The 21,245-nt window shown below is 42.4% G+C and overlaps 1 protein-coding gene across 2 annotated transcripts in view; it reads right to left on the bottom strand.

Annotated features, from left to right (window-relative positions):
* Positions 1–21,245, bottom strand: part of GAL3ST1 (galactose-3-O-sulfotransferase 1) — a 67,337-nt gene that overhangs the window by 17,383 nt on the left and 28,709 nt on the right. The window contains exon 1 of one of the 2 annotated variants that reach the window (XM_075213100.1): positions 16,197–16,422. The exons of the other annotated variant lie outside the window; for it this stretch is intronic. The gene's annotated coding sequence lies outside the window, so the exon portion shown is untranslated. Of the gene's footprint in view, positions 1–16,196; positions 16,423–21,245 lie in introns of those variants that run through there. 2 annotated transcript variants of the gene reach the window in all.

Genomic DNA, 21,245 nt, shown 5'->3' with positions numbered 1-21,245 from the left:
TCTCCAAGATGAATTGGATGGTACTGCGGTCACTGGCATATGGTCCGGTTCTGGGCATATGCAGAGCAAATTTACGCAATATAAAAACAGCATGATTCAGCATTTCTGTCCATGAATCAGGCCCACTGACTTTAAGACAAAGCCTGTCTTCAAATGATTAGCAATCAGACCTCCTGCAAAAACATACCCCAGCATCCACCATATTTGCCAACTGCATCTAATTGCAAGTTTCATGTGTCAGGGGCTGAAATAGAACTGGGCAAAAAGCCTTATTGCAACTTTCTTGAGGTACACTGTGCAAAAGTCACACCAAAGTCAAATTGCAACCACCCCTTTCATTGGTTTAAACTTTTCTAAATCAATGCTTGGTTTAGCCTTATTCATTGCTTAAATAAATCATGGGTGAGACAGGACATCAGCACTGCCTGTCTTACATGTGGAAAGTTTGCTTGTTTATAGATACTTTTTAACATTGGGCAAAGTGTCTTTAGAAATGCGCGAAAGTACAAAATGCATCCCTTCAAAAGCATAGAGTGAGGCTTGATGACCACCAGCTCTGAGAAGTCAGGTCCTTCTGCAAAGTGGAAACGGCTGTACGCCCTAATGCACAGCAAGGTTCACCCCTACACACATTGTCCACTCTTAGCTCATTTAAATAATCTTGCTCCCCAAAACGAAATGTAATTTTTGCACTGCTCTAGATACCAAGGTGCAATTATATGCCTACTCTCTACTTAGCAAGAAAAGCCTTCACCCTGCCCAACTACTCTCATAGGACTGTTCATATTTCTGCTCTTCTGAAAATGGCACCGTCGTGCTCTGCAAACCCATGCACATAAAGCTCGGTGCACAGCGCCACCAAATTGCACCTCAGCTATTTTGAGCTTTGTAAATGACCTCCATAGTGTCTATATGTGTTTTACTAAAGGCAAGAAACACCTATTGCAGTTGGTGTGATCCATCTGTTTGTTCATATACACTTATAAAAAGGCCCCACTCTCTTGCAGTAAGTACAGCATCACTATGATGGTGCTTCATAGTGCCACTTTTAACAGAAAACATTAAAAAGAACACATGTAAATGTGGGCAGGGGATGATTGGGAACTTAAAGTGGCCCTGGAAAAAAGTCTGAATGTACCCCATGTAGGCGGGGCCAAATAAATGATAGGCGGAGCCCAGTATGTGTGTGTACCCACTGTGTCTGTCCCTGTATGTGTGTGTGCTCTCTGTGTCTGCGCGCCCACTGTATGTACCCGAGTATGTGTGTCCTGTTCTTGTCGCTTTCTCTACCTGTGACTGCTGGTGTCTTTAGCTCATTTGCTGCTTGTCTTGATCCTGGAATGTTGAGAGTCCTATCTGGAAAAAAATGGGTACATGAAATTAAGAAAACTGAAACGAGCCCTGGCCTTAAATCATTAGCACACACGTTTAATAATTAGGCCTCCCTCCAGCCCCATTAAAATAATAGTATTCACATTTGATAAACAAAGATATTTCCCTCCAACCAACCCCAACATTAAATTAATAGTATTCCCATTTAATAAATGAACCTTTTTACCTACCTCCAAAAAGGCCCAGCAATAAATAGCATTTAAGTTTAATAAATATAACCATTTTCCAAAACCATCCTTGCCATTAAATTATTCGTATTAAATTTACATTTAATAAATAACCCTCCTCCCCAAACTCAGCCCCACATTCAATTAATAGCCCCAAACCAGCATTAAATTAAAAATCCTGCCTCTCCATCTTAAATTAATAGGCCCCACTATTAAACTAAATTGCCCCACCATCACCCATTAGTCACCACCTACCTCACACCAACATTTCATTGGCCTAAGCCCCACTGTTCTCACCCCCATTACAGTGAAATAAGCCGCCCTGCCTACACACACTATATTGACATAAGGCCCCCCACACAGACTACATTGACATAAGGTCCCCTGTCCTCACCCCATTACATTGCTATAACACTGACACACGCTACATTGACATAAAACACCCTCACACTTACACTTACCTTATTCCAGCCGCGCTTCCTGCACTGTACACATGGGACGGCACTTGTCACGTGGTGCGCGTCCCATGTGACCTTTGTTTATTATTAGATAGGACAAGGCCGAGGCCACGCATGGGGGGAGCGGGGTTTAAGATAGGTTCCCGCGGCCACAAGAAGCAAGGACCAGCCACAAAGATGCTCCCCCCACTGGCACTCCTGATCTGGGGGGACCCCGCTGCCCCCCAAATCGGTTACCATATTAGGCTGGCCCTGATTGTCGGCCGGCGCCCAATGATAAAAAAGAAAAAAAAAGGATGTAATGAAAAAAACCATCAAGCAGCCTACGGTCGGCCTCATTAGGCCCCCGACCTACCAGGAAAATTCCCGGTAAGGACAATGGCCAATCTGCCCCTGAATGTGGGTTACACATCCATGTGGGTTACACATCATATGAACTTATCAACTTATATTTAAATCATTTTTATTGTTTTGTTATGATAATCCCCCTTATGATTGTGGTTAATTTGTTATTGACAAACAGAAGGTGTACCTGTTGTTATGGTTGTCCACAAGAGTGGTAATCTATGAACAAAAGCTCCAGAAGTAACAACAAATTTAAGCACAGAAGGCAGTTAGGAAGATAAAGCAATGTATTTAATAACAGGTGTACATAAAATAAAGTCAACTGAGGTGGAAAACTCTTTTGGCCTCATACCCACTGGAGTTTATTATATGCATTTTACTAGCCTTTATAATTGTGGTTGGATCACTTGTAAATAACTTATTGCATACATTTATTTCAATTAGTGGCGCAGTGTGCTAATGTATATCATTGCATATGTACTGATTTTTGTATTAGAAATGTATTGAGTTCTGATGGATATGTTGGAGGAATATGTTGAACTGATTTTTGGATTAGAAATGCATTAATTTCTGTAGGATATGTTAGAGGAATATCTGTAGACATATGTTGGAGAAAATGAGTTTTTGTAAAAAAGGAAATCCCATGCTAATTAGGTCTTTTCATTTGTGAGTGACCAAGACACCTTTTGGGTTGGGTACGCTTCAACGATGACGAGAAATCTGACACAAAGAAGAACTACAAAAAAAAACGATTTCAGGAAAAAACGTCTACAATATACACAGACTTACCTGAAAACTGACTCTGAAGGGTGACAGGACCTCCATCCGAATCGCTTTTTTTTATGTGTAGGTCTTCTCTGTGTCGGATTTCTCGGCATCTTTTAGCCAGAATGCACAGGAGAGGGCAGGTGATTTAGGAAATCACAGATGTAAATTTTGTTACATTTAAATTGCATTTAAATCTATGTTTAGAGAACATATTACATCCAGTGGCAGTCAATATATAGGCACTTAACGTCATACTTGCCAACTCTCCCAGAAAGTCCGGGAGATTCCCGAAATTCGGGTCAGTCTCACGCCATTTTGGAGGGCGGGAGGGGGCGGGGCGAGGCCAATCGCGTCATTTTGGCCACGCCCCTCGGTGCAAATTACGTTTTAGCGGGGGCGGGGCCAAAATGACGCAATTTGCCTCGCCCAGCCCCCTCCCTCTTTGGCAAGTATGCTTAACGTGCAGACAAGAAAATTTGGCAGGCTAAATGCCAACACTTGCAGTGTGCAGACAGGTGAACAATGTCGCCAGTGTGATTGGCGACATTCACAATGTCGCCGATTACAATGCTGACATTAAAAGACCAATGACACCAGGTCCGGTGGCTGTACCCCGGACCTGGAGACAGTAATCTTCTAATGTCTGCCTCCAGTAAGCACAATGTCTGCCTGTGTGTGTATCCGGATTACCTTTTACTGGTGTGTAATAGCTTTTTATAGAGATACTATTGAGCAATAAACACTACACTTCTTAAAGGTCCTGCTCTATTCCTGTAAGATGCCTATTATCAGCTGAAATTTTTGCCCTACAGATAAGAGCTACTGCTCTAATCTGTTCCCAAGTTGTCCTGTATTGTACTAGTCATCATCACCATTTATTTATATAGCGCCACTAATTCCGCAGCGCTGTACAGAGAACTCACTCACATCAGTCCCTGCCCCATTGGAGCTTACAGTCTAAATTCCCTAACATACACAGAGAGACAGACTAGGGTCAATTTGTTAGCAGCCAATTAACCTACTAGTATGTTTTTGGAGTATGGGAGGAAACCGGAGCACCCGGAGGAAACCCACGCAAACACAGGGAGAACATACAAACTCCACACAGATAAGGCCATGGTCGGGAATTGAACTCATGTCCCCAGTGCTGTATGGCAGAAGTGCTAACCACTGAGCCACTGTGCTGCCTAGTCCACAGTAAGGCCTTTAGACTAAACGAAGTTAAAATCACGTGGGTGAGTGATTAGGTGTTTAGCCAATGGGCTTCTGCTATTTTGTAACCAATGGGACAGAGGAGGGGAGTGGTTTTATTTTATATAGGTGAAGGTTCTCCTCCATTTTCCCCTCTCTGTTTCCGGATTTCCTCCCTCCCACCCGTCAGTTATTGGTTGTTCATTATTACCTTGGTGGGAGAGCAGTGCAGTCGGTAAGTTTGCATATGGTGTTGGGTCATCTTGTCATAGGTCACTACTCCCCCTCTTGGATTGTGTTGTCATCACGTGTGCTGGGTCCAGTGAATGGGACTCTGTACCAGTATGTTGGATATTTTACTGGTGGATATAGGGGGTGTAGTCTTGCCGTTGGACAGATATTTCGCACCGGCCAATAGATAAGGCATGATCCTGGGTTGGTGGTACAATGGTCTGACCTTTCCACCGTTATTGGTTTTGTGTTTGCTGACTGCCCTGCTCTCGTCCGCCTTTCTGCCCCTTTAGTTTAAATATTAGACATTTAATAAATATATTTTATTCCAACGTTATTCTGGTGTCCGTGTCTTTATTGGTTTATTAAGGTATTTTGGTAAACACTAAGAACTTCCACACTGTGCATTTTATAAGTGTTCAGTAGAAACCAGTCACAGTCACCAGCTACACAAGAGAAGTAAGCGATTCCAGTTGTTTGTGAAGGAGCATTGTGGTGGCAGTGACTACTAGTCACTACTAATACTCCACCTTATGATTGTGGTTAGTTTGTTATTGACAAACAGAAGGTGTACCTGTTGCAAGAGTGGTAATCTATGAACAAAATCTCCGGAAGTAACAACACATTTAAACACAGAATGCAGATAGGAAGATAAAGCAATAAATTTAATAACAGTTGCAGGTGAACATATACAGTAGCTTTTATCTGTAGGACAAAGATGTCGGCAGATAATACTTACATCTTACAGGAATGGAGCAGTACCTTTAAGAAAAGTAGTGTTTATTGCTCAATGGTAGTTCTTTAAAGAGCTATAATACACCAGTAAAATGTAATGAGGATACACACACAGGCAGATATTGTGTTTACTTGAGGTAAATGCATGTGGATAGAAGAGATGCATTCCGAATAATTGTAATGCTAACAGACACTAGTAACAGCTGTAGAGGGTATGGTAACGCTAGACAAAATAGTTTAGAGCAGTGGTTCCCAAACTTTTGAAGTTCGCGGCACCCTTAGAGTCTCCATAATTTTTTCAAGCCACCCCTCCAAAATTATTACCGAGCAGTCCCATTTTATAAGTAGTTGGGTCAAAAAACGTAATAAGTATTTAGGTCAGGACAGAAATACATATTTAGCTGTATGCAAAAATGCACATAAATCCAAGGGAAAATAATATTTTTATATATTTTTTTCAATTATATTTCTGTCAAAGAATAATTTACAGCTAACTTACTCTGTGCCCTCTTTCATCTCCACACTCTGTACCCCCCTGCATCATCTCCACACTCTGTGCCCCCTGCATCATCTCCACACTCTCTGTGCCCCTCTGCATCCACACACTCTTTGCCCCCTGCATCCACACACTCTTTGCCCCCTGCATCCACACACTCTGTGCCCCCTACATCCACACACTCTGTGCCCCCTGCATCCACACACTCTTTGCCCCCTGCATCCACACACTCTTTGCCCCCTGCATCCACACACTCTGTGCCCCCTGCATCATCTCCACACTCTGTGCCCCCTGCATCATCTCCACACTCTCTGTGCCCCTCTGCATCCACACACTCTTTGCCCCCTGCATCCACACACTCTTTGCCCCCTGCATCCACACACTCTGTGTTCCCTGCATCCACACACTCTGTGCCCCCTGCATCCACACACTCTGTGTTCCCTGCATCCACACACTCTTTGCCCCCTGCATCCACACACTCTTTGCCCCCTGCATCCACACACCCTTTGCCCCTTGCATCCACACACTCTTTGCCCCCTGCATCCACACACTCTGTGCCCCCTACATCCACACACTCTGTGCCCCCTGCATCCACACACTCTGTGTTCCCTGCATCCACACACTCTTTGCCCCCTGCATCCACACACTCTTTGCCCCTTGCATCCACACACTCTGTGCCCCCTACATCCACACACTCTGTGCCCCCTACATCCACACACTCTATGCCCCCTGCATCCACACAATCTGCCCCCTCTGCATCCTTTTGGCCCCATCTGCATCCATGTCCTGCCACATCTCTCCTGCCGCTTGACACTGAATGTCGGTTGTGATGACGTGACGCCCGACATTCAGTGAGAGGGGAGGAGGATTGGTAATTATTTTTTTTTTCTCCCTCTTCCTGTCCACGGCACCCCTGTGACAGCGCCGCGGCACCCCTGGGAGCCGCAGCACACAGTTTGGGAACCTGGGGTTTATAGTATTAAACACATTTATATGCATTTCAATAGTATTAATGTTACAGGATGGGCTTACTTTGCCACCCAGTCTGTTGGGAGAAAAGGATGAAGGGATGTTCTTCCTGCACAGTTTACCTGGGTGTCTTTCACACCATCAGTAAATGACTGTTACTGACCACTCCTACGGGTGTCACCTTGCCACCAGACACTCGCTGACTGCGAGTGCCAGCTGAGCAATAGTTCAAGAATCTCACTGCCACCACTAGACTCTTTCACGGTGCCTAGAACCGCTCCCTTCTGGGGTGTGTGGCATAGCTGCTACAGCGCCTCTCTGCTGTGGGCTGGCTGGTACCTCCTGACTGCTTACTATAGATCAGGACTGCAGAGCATTGCCACAGAGACACTGGGTTTAACACAGGACAGCCGGGGAACCGATTAAAGTGTATATATATATATATATATATATATATATATATATTGACACTGGCACCTGGAAGATGACAGACGCAGTACCTCATCTCTTGAATAAAGGTGCCTTTATTGTACACATCACTAAGAATCCACAGCACACTCTTGTCAAGGGTGGGGAATGAAATGATTAATAATTCACAGCAAACTCTTGTGGGGTACAAAATTAACACTAGCGTTGGCAAGGTTAAAAGTGTTTATAGCAAGCACCCCCATGGTTTTTGTTGTTTTTTAAAAAAAGGGTTATACATGATATAGCCGCCGGGTCCTCGCATTGCCCGCTTAATCCCGGCAATGTGACTGCCGCCATTTTAAGTGCAGACAATCACACTGCCAGCATTTTCTTCAGTCGGCGTTTACAGCAAAGCTGTCGGAAATGTTCACTCTCACTTTTTAGGTAAGTCTGTATTTGCTACATGTCACAATTGTAGCAATCGGGATTTTAGTGTCACTGTAAGTCTTGTCGGAACTGTGGTCATCGTAATGATGACTACTACCGCATGTCAGGATGACACCAGGCAACACTAGCTCAAACTAGACATAGACCTCCTGCCTAGTCACTGGTCAACTAGCTCGGCATTGGTCACACCACACAATAGAACAATACAGGATTAAATACAATTAACCCCTCCCCTTGTCTAATTAACTCATTAAAGCCTGTCTTCTACCTGTGTATGTTCAACCTAGGAGTCTCACTCTGCAAGAATTTATCCCTATCTGGCAACTTATCCTGCAGATTGTCAGTCAAACCCTTACAATTCCTTTTGATATGGCAACATACAAATCTGTTTGCTACATATCACTCCCCTAGCGTCACTAACCTTGGTACCTCACGATGATCGCCTATTTCCTAGACAGGCCATCTGCATTCTGATGCAAAAATTGCTGGCCTATGCTCGACCATGAATTTGAAAGACTGCAATGCTTAAAACCAACGAGTAATTTTGGCATTCATCTATTACTTTGCATCCATCGCAATTGTGCATGGTCTGCTTTCAGGGAAAACTCTCCTACCAACAGACAGTATCAGAGAGCTTTTGTAGCCCACTTAATTGCGAGGCACTACTTTTCCTCAGTAGTATGTTTCTGCTATCTAGGGAGCAACTTGTGGCTTAAATACAAAACCAAATTCTCTACTCCATCTTTCTCCTGTAACCAGGGGAGGGCTGGCAAATTTCAGCCCGGGGGGCAAGACTCGACTCAGCAGCCTATTTTAAAGTAAAAAAAATGCAGGTGACCCAGTGACCCAGCCCAAGGTAGCACATTATGGGACCGGCCCCCCTGCCACCCAGCCCAGCCTGCACCTGCCTGTAACAACAAAGCGCCTAAGATGACCCCAGAAGCATCAGTTTGGAGAAAGAACCTTCTACTAAAGTCAGGTGCCTTCAGCGCCAGAGATGAACCAAGAGCTAGACGCAGATCTGAACAAGCAGCTAACTTATCTGGACACCTTATGTAAAGTTTAGTCCTAATGCCAAATATCTGTTTCAAGATTACAGGTTGGGCAGGGTGTGGCGAGCAGACCTTTGTTTCTACTTTCTTATCTATTTTTTATGGTTTAAAGTTGAGTGCTATATAATACTGTTTTATGATCAGTTCTGATAGTATAACAAGTTTATATAAATGTTTTAACTTCTACTGACATGTCTGTCATTTGGACTGGCTGTTAGCTTTTATACTCGTACTAAGGGGTCTATTTAACATTCGTGGCTAGTAGGCGACAGTAAGTATTATTAAAAACATGTACTGACAATAGTGATTATTATACCAGGGGTCATTGGAAAGCCCTGGCTAAACCCCCTTCCTAAACTAACTAAAAACTCCTTCAGCTTCACCACTTGTTAGACTGGGTCAGAGAGAAGTCTTTGGGGACTGCAGTGACCAGCATAAAACAGGTTAAGGCAGGAGAAATCTCTTGATAAATTGATAGAAGAGCTGCGATGGCCACTCTCCGGAGAAACAGCTAAAACACCTAAATGTGCTTTTTTACACTGCACTTTTGACACAAATGCATCCAATTCTTAATAGGCCTCTAAGGGGTCTATTTAGCAAATAAAGAAAAGCCGTTAAGGGCTTCTTTATGTTTGATAAGGCCCCGGACCAGCGGTAGCCTTCGCCAGGTTTTGCTGCTATAGGCTTCCCCATGCTTTGCTATTTACCATGGACAGCGGTGGTACTGGTTCCACTGATGTCCTCCTATTGCCATATATTTAAATAAATAATTCCTAATTCTCAGATTCAATTACTTTTTTTAAAACATTATATTCTGTTCTAAGTCCAAGCTTCCATTTCCAGTGCGCATGCATTAGCTGGCTCACGCATTTGCAGATGGACCAAAGCCTGGCAAAGCAGTAAGAGTCCACTTACCACTGCTAGAAAGTAGACTTAAATGGTAAATAGCAGCGAGATATATTCTAATATGCAGCAATAGAAAAACTTTGACATCACTTACTTTGACAAACAGACCCCTAAATAGACAGTGAGGAGTGCACCAGAACCTATTGTGAATCTGTATCAAGTTAAGCTTTTTATTTCCCCACAATGCAGTTAAGATATTGATTTATAAAATGTGGGAGTATCAGGATTCTTCTCTGGTTTCAAAATCTATTTATTACAAAATGAAAAGCCCTATAGCCGTCAGCCATAGTCCTTCACCCTATACATCAAGGGGTCACCGCCCGTAATAACAGTGAATACGCTTACCCATATCCTTTGAGACTGGCCCCTCGAAGCAGTAGATTAACCTTTACTTATCCTAGCCAGTATCGTCGAGACAGATGAGCAAAGCTTTTCAATGATGGCCACATAATAACCACAAAACATTGTTTTGAAAGTAGATTGTTAGATACATATAATCCTGCAACTGCTACTCCACAGTGTCTCCTCCACTGAGGCCATAAACGTCCTCCTCACAGATATGGACGAAGCATATAATACTTATATAGATAACTCACTCAGCATCTCCCTCTATAGTCTGTGAACCAAATGGCTGGTGAATGGCTTTGGTGCTGGAGAAGGGAAAATATGCCAGTTTGCATAGACCATACCTGTTAAAAAACTGCATTAAATTGCATGATCACCCACAAACAATTCTCTATTCTGCTACCTGAGGACAGGCGCTTATCTTGTCTCATAGCAGAAATGCCGTGGTAGCCATTTAAACCACTACCTAAATTCCAACCTACTTTTGAACAACTACACTATAAAATGACTACTTAGCATATAACAGACAACCTTGAAATGATCGTGTACTGTCAAATCCGAATAAGGGAAACACCTACAGAGCAAAATAACGTAATTTAGTAAGGACCTGCTGAAAATTCTGGGTTTAAAGCGGCAATAAGCGGACCCCACGCTGTGTATAATGCAACACAGGCGTAGCGTCCCAGTATTGCCATAAGTTAATACTGGCTGTTTTTTCATGTAGCACACAAATACTTGATAGCTTTATTTTTACACTGAAATTTACATTTGAACTAGGAAATGCCCTATCCCAACAATAAATCTGTACCACACATTTTACATTTACCTCCCCCTCTAATGCAACATGGTTTTGCCCACGTGCAAAGTTACTCATTTTTTATGCTTTACTCTCCATAATGATGACTCAGGCTCAATATCGTTAACATATAAGATACTTCGTCAATGTCATGTAAATAATATTGATTAAAATAAGTTAAGACAAATAAATAGTAAAATGATATCTCCACTGATTTGGATAGTGTCTGGTATAATGAGCACCTGCAAAAGATATGGCTAGGTGGCAAAATGGTTAATTGTCATGTTGTGGGTGTGCTGATGCAAAATAAAAGTACTAATTATATACTGAGAAGAACAAATAATTTATGTGCAAACCTATTCTCAAAGTCTTGTTGACTTTGCTGGAGGTCATTCGGCTTTCCAATGTACGTGCTTGTATAAAAATCAGTGTCGACCTTCTCGACAAATGGCACTTTACATAGAACCTTTTTGTACAATATTATAACGACTGCTGAGGGTTTTCTTTAGTTCATCATGAACGTCACTGGTAAAAATAAACAGGCTATATTTTGTTGATGCTTGTTAGTGGCTTTATTCTAGAATTTAAGTGCTTTTTCTTTACATATTTCTACTTATTCATGAGAATCCTAGATGAGAATAACTTTTCTCCTGAAACCTATGCTCCAGGGTTTTAGCGCAAGTAAAAAATGCACTGTGGCAGAACAAATGTGTTTCACTCTCTATGTTATGATCATCAGCCAGTTTTAGAACTGAGGGATGGATTAAGCCCGAGGGAAATTAAAAGCTGTGGTTTGTGTACATAACCATTTTGGATTGCTAAGGGTTAACAAAGTGAGTAGGTGTGGTAATGTACAAACAAGTGTCATGAAGGGGCAGGGTCAAGGGATCAGCTTAAAAGAGTGGGGTGGAGTTAACTCACTCTCTTGGCCCAGGAAAGAAATTCCTCCCTCCCATTCCTGAGTCCTGGTTCAAGTGTTCACTGTCTGCTAGAGGTACAGCTTGTCCTGCTCATGTGCAAATGGCCATAGGATGCAGAGGTATGAGGAGCCAATTGGATCATGGGCTCGTGGTATGGTACAGGTGTTGTGGTTCAGCCCCGTAGGTATGTTGGTCCAACAGAGAATTACAGCCGTGGTATGGTGCGAGTGCTGTGGCTCAGCCTCAGAGGTATGTTGGGCCACAAGGAGGTATGGCCATGGTATGGTATGAGTGCTGTGGCTCAGCCTCAGAGGTATGTTGGGCCAACAAGGAGATATGGCCATGGTATGGTACGAGTGCTGTGGCTCAGCCTCAGAGGTATGTTGGGCCAACAAGGCGATATGGCCATGGTATGGTACGGGTGTTGTGGTTCAGCCCCGGAGGTATGTTGGTCCAACAGCGAGTTACGGCCGTGGTATGGTGCTAGTGCTGTGGCTCAGCCTCAGAGCTATGTTGGGCCAACAAGGAGATATGGCTATGGTATGGTACAGGTGTTGTGGTTCAGCCCCGGAGGTATGTTGGGCCAACAAGGAGATATGGCCATGGTATGGTACGGGTGTTGTGGTTCAGCCCCGGAGGTATGTTGGTCCAACAGGGAGTTACGGCCGTGGTATGGTGCTAGTGCTGTGGCTCAGCCTCAGAGCTATGTTGGGCCAACAAGGAGATATGGCCATGGTATGGTACGAGCGCTGTGGCTCAGCCTCAGAGGTATGTTGGGCCAACAAGGAGATATAGCCATGGTATGGTATGAGTGCTGTGGCTCAGCCTCAGAGGTATGTTGGGCCAACAAGGAGATATGGCCATGGTATGGTACGAGTGCTGTGGCTCAGCCTCAGAGGTATGTTGGGCCAACAAGGAGATATGGCCATGGTATGGTACGGGTGTTGAGATTCAACCCCGGAGGTATGCTGGTCCAGCAAAAAAGCAAGCTGTGGTATAATACGGGCTGTGGTTCAGCTTTGGATGTACTTGGTGCCACATGTTCGAAAGCTGTGGCATGGTACGGGCAGTGGTTCAGCTCTGGTTGGACCTGGTGCCACATGGATGAAGGCTGTGGTATGGTACGGGCTGTGGTTGAGATCTGGATGTACCTGGTGCTACGTGGATGATGGCCGTGGTATAGTATGGGAAGTGGTTCAGCCTTAGATGCACTTAGTTCCACATGTCAATGGGCTTTGGTATGGTACGGGTGGTGAGCGTGACAACAGCATGGTCTGTCGTCCAGCGGCTTTTGCAGCTTTTAGAGTGGCAGGTGAACAATGTACAGGGTAAGCAAAGCACACATTCCTGGTAGTCAGGTGTTTGGAACCAGTGCCCTTGAAAGAGTTGACTTAGGTTCGGTGCAAGTAGAGTTCATCTGGGCTGACTTGTGGTGCATTACGATTAGCCCAGAGGGTGATTGAGGACGGATGTACTATTAAGTTTAAGAAACAGTGTGCGTTTATCGATGGGCAAGGTTGAGTACAGTGTTCTCCCGTCACCATAGCTGTTACGGTAAATAACTAAGAGTTATTTGCCAACAAGTCGGTGTAGTGTCTTTTATTATATTACTTAGGAGTTAAGGTTAAGACTAAGGTCTATTGGTTATATTATGAACTGTAAGCATTTTAATGTTGCTGGCAACTATCAAAGAAAAAAATAGAAATTAACTACTTCAAGTAAGTTTTTGATCCTGCAAATCAAAATATTGGATTGAATGGCGAGTAGAATTAGCTCCGATGTTTACAGTTACCCTGTTAGAAAGATTAAAAAAGACACATTTCAATCAACTTCAACTTGCAATTACTCAAATGTGAGGCAAAAAACACACTAGGACAATTGCCAATTTAACCTCAAAGTAGGAAAAGAAAATTCTTCCCTCAAAATAGGCAATTAAATAAATTCCCTAAATAAATTGCCTATATCAGTCATCCGCTCTACTAGTTACAGCTACAGATACTATTTCTAATGAGAAAGGCACCCAATCCAATCTTAAACACTCTTATTGTAAATACACCCTTCATAGGTCGATGGTTAAATATTTTTCACCTATTTGCAACTGAAACCCCTTGCCCTCTGTATGGTGCTTGGCTTGGCACTAGTGTTCTTAAGTCCTTTTTCATATCACTTCTCAAAATTGTATTCAATTTAAAATCTAAGTAGCAAAGTTAATACAATAATTCTACATTTATCCATGCCTGCCAACTGTCCCGATTTCGAAGGGACAGTATTTCAGGGGACTGTCCAACAGTTGACCCGACTCTAATGTGTCAAACGCGTTGGGAGGCATATCCCCGTTTACCATGACGAGGACGGTGCCTCTTACAATATAAGGGTGTTTTAGGGAAAATGGACTTGGAGGAGCAGATGCCATGCTCAGCATTTCAAATGTTGGGAGGTATGATTTATCTATACGGTATTTAATGACACCTGCCATTTCACGGTCCAGTTAGCCATTTTGTCTAAATCTTTCTGTAGCCAATTACTATCCTGTTCTGTGTCAAAAATGCAAATGGAAATAAACACAAAGGGCCGGATTCATCATGGAACGCAAATGCTGATACATGCTATGTTGCATTAAATTTCTCTGTGCATGCCCAGAAATAAGCTATAAAGCTATACACCAGATAACGCAAACATATACAATTTATCTTTGAGCGCAAAGCACCCTTACTACAGCCCATGCTTTCAGGGCTGGAACGGCAGGACAATGGGTATATGCACATAGTCAATGTACAGAAAGGGTGTACCAAGTACGGGCACATTCACCAGTGTCCAATTCAAGCTTTGGGCATCTCAAAGGTACGTGTTACAGGTAGAGATGTTCACTGACTCCCGTGTTCTGGTTTTGGTTTTGGATCTGCATTAACTTCTTGTTTTGGTTTTGGATCCCGATTTATTTCTAAAATCCCTATTTTTTTTTCTAAAATCCCAGATTTTTGCTTTTTTTCCCCCTACATTATTATTAACCTCAATAACACTAATTTCATGTCATTTGCAGTAAATTTTGACCACCTCACAAGTCACAATATTATTTTCATACACTTTCAAACAAAGACTGTAGATTTACAAGACCAAGCCTGCCAGACCTATTATTTCTATTTCAGCAATGACAATTAGCAATGGAGCAATGGAGCTCTCCTCTTTGCATTTTACAATGTGACTGCAGCTTTAGAAGATCAAGCCTGCCAGACCTATTCATTCTATTTCAGCAATGACAATTAACAATGGAGCAATGGAGCTCTCCTGAATGTCAGTGGAGACTTTGAAGAACACTGCTACCCCTCCTCTTTCTTTTCTACCTATGAAGCTGCCCAACTGCACTAGAGACTGCCAAGAACTGTGCTACCCCTTCTGTGTCCCTCTGTGAAATGGCGCTGGATCGCCGTGGAGGGCGGTACCTATAGAATCCAAAGCTCGCAAGATCCGAGGACGTTGCCTCGTTTTCAATTACAAAAGCGCGCGAAGACTCGGATCTGCTAAGTTTGGGTGTGTTCGGTTCTCGGGGAACCGAGCCTGAACATCTCTAGTTAAAGGGGAAGTGTACATGCTGATTACTAGTGATGATGGTCACGTATACATGCTAGAACATATGTTTGCAATCAGAATCAACGGTAAACATGCATTTTATGTACATTCATACTACCTTCATAAAGGTATTTTATGGGGGTGGCGGGGGTGGTTTAAAAAAAAAAAAAAAGAAAGCACAATACGTTCGCTTTTGCATGCTTTAATCAAGCCCAGAATCTCCCAGCAACAAAAACTAATTCAAACAACCTCTAAAGTAATAAATCAAATGCAAACGTCTCAGTTGTATTCATTTGCAATTGTACATACCAGCTTGAACACATCTAATGCTAACACACATCAGTAGGCAGGGCGTTGTGGAGAGATGAATGGTCAGTGGTCTGATAACAGCAATCATATCACTCTGAACCGTCCAGCCTGACTTTGCAGACTTGCTCTCCCACATTGTGTCACATATTCATGTATTTTAAATTAAGAGCAACATTTATCCCAAAAGTCCCGGCAAATGCTAATCTCTATAAACGCCCAACAAACAATAATATACACTAACCAGGAGAAGTATAAGAAATAGCAGTCCATCAATTACTAAGCTTAGTTCCCTCCGCACATGTAGATGGATTATTTCCACAAATCTTGCCTAGGCATCACTAGACTTCCCCATGTGTTAAATAATTAACACTTAGGGGTATATTTACTAAATTGCAGGTTTGAAAAAGTGGAGCTGTTGTCTATAGCAACCAATCATATTATATCTATCATTTATTTAGTGCATTCTACAAAATGATGGCTAGAATCTGATTGGTTGCTATAGGTAACATCTCCACTTTTTCAAATCCGCAGTTTAGTAAATATAGGGTTTAATAAATTTAGATAAATGGATAATGTTAATCTATTACACGAACTTAACTATATGTGAAGAAACTCTAAATAAACTCCAATAAAACATAATAATAATCCTCTCTGTATGATAAGTAGTAAATCACTCCTAAATGTATTAACTCACCTATTCTTTGGTGTTAAATACACTATCAGGAAACAATACTTCATGTGATCCACTGGCCAATCCCTAAAACGGTGATGGAGTAAAATCCAAACCAGGACGTTCAAAACTCTCACAAAGTGAATATTCCCACGATCATGAAGGGAAACTCAAAATAAAATGAGAAACATATACATAGTGAACACTGCGAGGGGAATTCAATTCCCCACAGATTAATGCAGCGTTAATCTTACTACTGTTATTACGGTAAATTTAACACAACTTTCTGATCGCAGCTCAGAGAACCGTGTTACTTTTTACAGTAACACGCCCAACGGAATTCCCCCTGTATGTGCATAAATATAAAAGGGTGCAATTCTTCTTGTGTTTCTACTTGTAAGGATGAGCCAACAAGGGCATGTCATTGAGCAAGAGCTGCTCAAAGACATGTTCTGGCTTGCACTACCTTGACGGGAGAAACACAAGAAGAACAAAATAGCTTTGCTACTTGATAAAGGATTGTTCTACTCACAAATTAAAGTTAGTATATTTTTTACTGTTCATTACATATTTATGACATACTGCCCACTCTCCTGGAATGTCCGGGAGACTCCCGAATTCCAGGTAGGTCTCCCGGATCTATATCCTGCCCACTTCATAGTGAAGTGGCAAGATGGGAACCTCTATGACGCAATTTGCAGTGAATCGCGGCATTTTGTCCCACCCGAGTCAAAATGGCGCTTTCGCATCATTGCGTTGCGAGGCCAAAAAGACGCAATTCGCTGCGCCCTGTACCCTTCCATCCTCATATGTATACATTTGTGCCAAATGGCTAGTGACTATAGCAGCTGGCGAAAACAATATTAAGAGACCAGTAAGTCAAATCCGATGCTGTTTAACAATTAGGAGGGGGGGTGAACAGAAGGACCAATTATATGTACAGTGGTATGCCATACCGCCAGTTCTCCTACTGCTTTGATTGTAAAACTATCACATTCCATTCACTTATATTTTCCATACTGCCACTTCTAAAATTTCATACCACCACTTTTAAATTTCCACTTTACAGTTGTGGCCTTATAATAAGGTTAAGTACAATAAACGGCATTCCGCCATGTTAATTTTATGAGAGGGGGGGCATGGTGCTAAAGGCGCTACGTTTTAAAAAGTATTATAGTTTTTAAGCTGAAATTTGGCATGCCAATGGGGAACCAACCATGGGTGCTGCATGCCAAATTTCAGAAAAAAAAAAAAAAGACAAATTAGGGATAATGTAAGGTTGAAAATCTTGCTGTTATTTTCCACTTCTTGTTTTGCAAAATGTCACAGTTTTTCAGTTTTTTTTAGGAGAGAGTAAATTAGTGTACAGGGCGTTTTAAGACTAAATGGTAAATTTATCAAGCAGCGGGTTTGGAGATGTTGCCTATAGCAATCAGATTTTAATTTTAATTTATTTAGTATATTCTACAAAATAACAGCTAGAATGTGATTGGTTGTTATAGGCAACATCTCCACTTTTTCAAACCCGCAGCTTGATAAATTTACCCCTAGGGCTTTGTTTTGTTAGAAAGCTATTATAAATGAGAAGTGTCTTTGAGAATTGACAGTTTTGAGAACATTACAATTTTTTTTTACAATTTGGTAAAATATGGCTCATTTTAAAGACGAGATTTCATAGAAATTACATTGCGCAAAGATAGAGGTGGGTGCTGGGTGTACTCAGAGTGGCTTCACATGAGAGCACAAATATGGCTGACTTCTTTCGCTAAAAGATTTCCTTCTGTGAGCTGGAGAAATTAGCCTTATTTTCTAGCCACAGGGGAGCTGGTTAGTGTTTTGGGGCTGAGGGAGGCACACTATACTAGTATTAGCCCACTCTCAATTCACATTTTAATCCCTGTGAGCAGTGCCAGAGTAGCTATAACAGAGCCTGTTTTAAACTTCCCGTCCCTCAGTGATGTCAGTTAATTTATTCACTGCACTGAGCTGGTGAGGGGAAATTTAAAAGTGCTCTGAGGTTCCTGCAGTGATCACCTACCTATCATCTGTGTCCTGTGTCCAAAGCCAATGAGGTATGCAGTGAACAAGAGTAGGTAACATAACACGGCTCTCCTTATAGCAGCCTACATGCTTCCCTCCCGTCTGCCTTGGAACCTGAATTTGGGGAGCACGATATTCGAAAGCTGCACTTCACAGCTGGAAAAAAATGAGCCGCTTTATGTATGCCATTGCGCGGCTCATTAACATGTCACACACTGACTGTCCTCTTACTACACTACCTGGCACTCACTGCCCTGGTATTGCATTGTTTTACAAATACTAAAGTAACATAATATTTTGTTTCATGTTGGACCTCGTTTTAACTATGTACGGCAATAGCTGCACAGGTGTAGAGATGTTTAAATATATTTACTATATCCTGTCTCACGTTTAGTATGTGTTTATTATGTTCACAAAACATCTCGATGTGTCTGTGAGATATGAAAGGATCAGTGCTAGTGTATCTATATTGTCTTCGTGGGTGGTCGGGTTTAATGGAATGGGAGCATGTGTGCTTGATTTTGCCTTTGTTTTAGCAGAGATATGATGCTTTTGTTTGAGTTGTATGGCTCACGGTGCTGTGATTTCTTGTGTTCCCGAGCCCAGTTACATTTTATCTCTGCTAGATGGAATCATATATTGTATGGGAATGTCTGGCCACTATAGGTGGACATATGCTTCAAGTTGTCACACCGACTGCACTCTGGGGCAATGTGTCTCTTTCCCTTGGGTAATGCTGGAAGAGACTTCGGGCTAGATTTACTAAACTGCGGGTTTCAAAATGTGGAGATGTTGCCTATAGCAACCAATCAGATTCTAGCTGTCATTTATTTAGTACATTCTACAAAATGATAGTTAGAACCTTATTGGTTGCTATAGGCAACATCTCCACTTTTCAAACCCACAGTTTAGTAACTATATCCCTTCCTCTTAACGTCTTAAGTAGCACTATATTGCTGAAGGTGAAGGAGACCTGACCTTAGCCTATAGCGATCTGTTCCTTCTCCCTCTCTGCCTGCCATCCACACTGTCCCCAAATTGTTTTGAGGCTCTGGGTTACAGTCACCGACCCCAGGTTCTTACCTCCCTACTTCCTGCTGGCTCTCATACACAAATATGTGTGTGTATATATATATATATATAAGAGAGGTGATACTAGTCTACCCTGAATAGTGGGGAATGGGTACAACCATGATCAATCGCCTTTTGAAGGGTGAATGTGCCGGGGTGGTAGGAAATGGCAGACAATTGTTAGGGAAGTGTGACTGGAACAAGCTGAATAGTGGAGGGTAGATGTTTCACAACGGATGAGGAAGGAGGGTGGGACGAGATTCTGCCTTAATCGTCTTAATTTTATTGCTTTTTGGAGTTTGAAAGAATAGTTTTTTTTTTTTACATTTTAGATGGTATGTAAGTGTAAGAAACCTTAATTTGACATGTTAAACCGTAAGGTTTCTGTCTATGGAATATATATATATATATATATATATATATACCAATACATACCGATCAGCCACAACATTAAAACCATTGACAAGTGAATAACATTGATTATCTCAGTACATTGGCACCTGTCGAGGGGTGGGATATATTAGACAAGTGAACAGTCAGTTCTTGAAGTTGATGTGTCGGAAGCAGGATAATTATGCAAGCGTAAAGATCTGAGCGACTCAGAATAAGGGACAAATTGTGATTGCTCGACGACTGGGTCAGAGCTTCTCCAAAATGGCAGCTCTTGTGGGGTGTTTCCAGTATGCAGTGGTTAGGACCTACTAAACGTAATCATAGGAAGGACAAACGGTGAACTGGCGACAAGGTCATGGGGGCCCAAGGCTCATTGATGCTCGTTTGGAGCGAAGGCTAACCCATCTGGTCCAATCCCACAGAAGTGCTACTCTAGCACAAACTGCTGAAAAAGTTAATGCTGGCTATGATAGAAAGGTGCCAGAACACACAGTGCATCACAGCTTGCTGCTTATGGGGCTGCATATCCACAGACAAAAGTGCCTACAATGGGCATGTGACCGTCAGGAATGAACCATGGTGCATTGGAAGAAGGTGGCCTGTCTAATGAATTACGTTTTCTTTTACATCATATGGGCAGCTGGGTGCATGTGAGTTGTTTACCTGTGGAAGAGATGGCACAAGGATGAACGATGCACAGAAGGCAGGCCGGCAGAGGCAGTGCGATGCTCTGGGCAAAGTTCTGCTACGAAAACTTGGGTCCTGGCATTCATGTGGATGTTAGTTTGACACATACCACCTACCTAAACATTGTTGCAGAACAAGTACACCCCTTCATGACAACAGTATTTGCTGGTGGCAGTGGCCTCTTTTAGCAGGATAATGCACCATACCATACTGCAAATATTGTTCATGAATGGTTAGAGGAACGTGACAAAGAGCTCAAGGTGCTGACTTGGCATCTAAATTTCCCAGATCTCAATTTGATTAAGCAATTGTAGGATGTGCTGGAAAAACAATCAGGAGCCATTGAGGCCCCACCTCACAACTTGAAGGACTTAAAGTATCTGCTTGTAACGTCTTGGTGCCATACCAAGAGACCTACAGAATATTTGCAGGTGGTTGTAATGTTATGGCTGATCATTGTGGGGGGGGGGGGGGAAGGTGAGAAAGAGAGAGGGAGAAAGAGAAACACGAGTTGCAGAACTGAAAGTTGCTTTGAAGACTGCGCACTACATTGAATTGTAGGGGGAGAGAAATCTGAGCAGGGAATAAATATTAATAGCTAAGAGTGACCTGAGAGCTGTGTGACTATGAATGTAACATGAGTTCTGCAAGTTGTGACCTCACATGGATTAGAGATGATCAAAGTTACCGGCACTGTACCTTGGACATTGGAGCAGTAGTGTGTGGTGATAAATAAGGAACATATCTCACTTCAAGTCAAATTTTATACATGCATTTTGTTTTATTGTTCTACTATCACAATTGTCATGTGACTTAAATTTCAAAACATTTATAAGTAATAAAAAACAACTCTTCATTTGTCCCTTAATTATTTGTTTTCAT

This window comes from Mixophyes fleayi, chromosome 1, assembly GCF_038048845.1.
Source record: "Mixophyes fleayi isolate aMixFle1 chromosome 1, aMixFle1.hap1, whole genome shotgun sequence".
Lineage (NCBI taxonomy): Eukaryota > Metazoa > Chordata > Amphibia > Anura > Limnodynastidae > Mixophyes > Mixophyes fleayi.
Note: the sequence above shows the minus strand (reverse complement) of the source record. Positions and strands in the feature narration are given on the sequence as shown.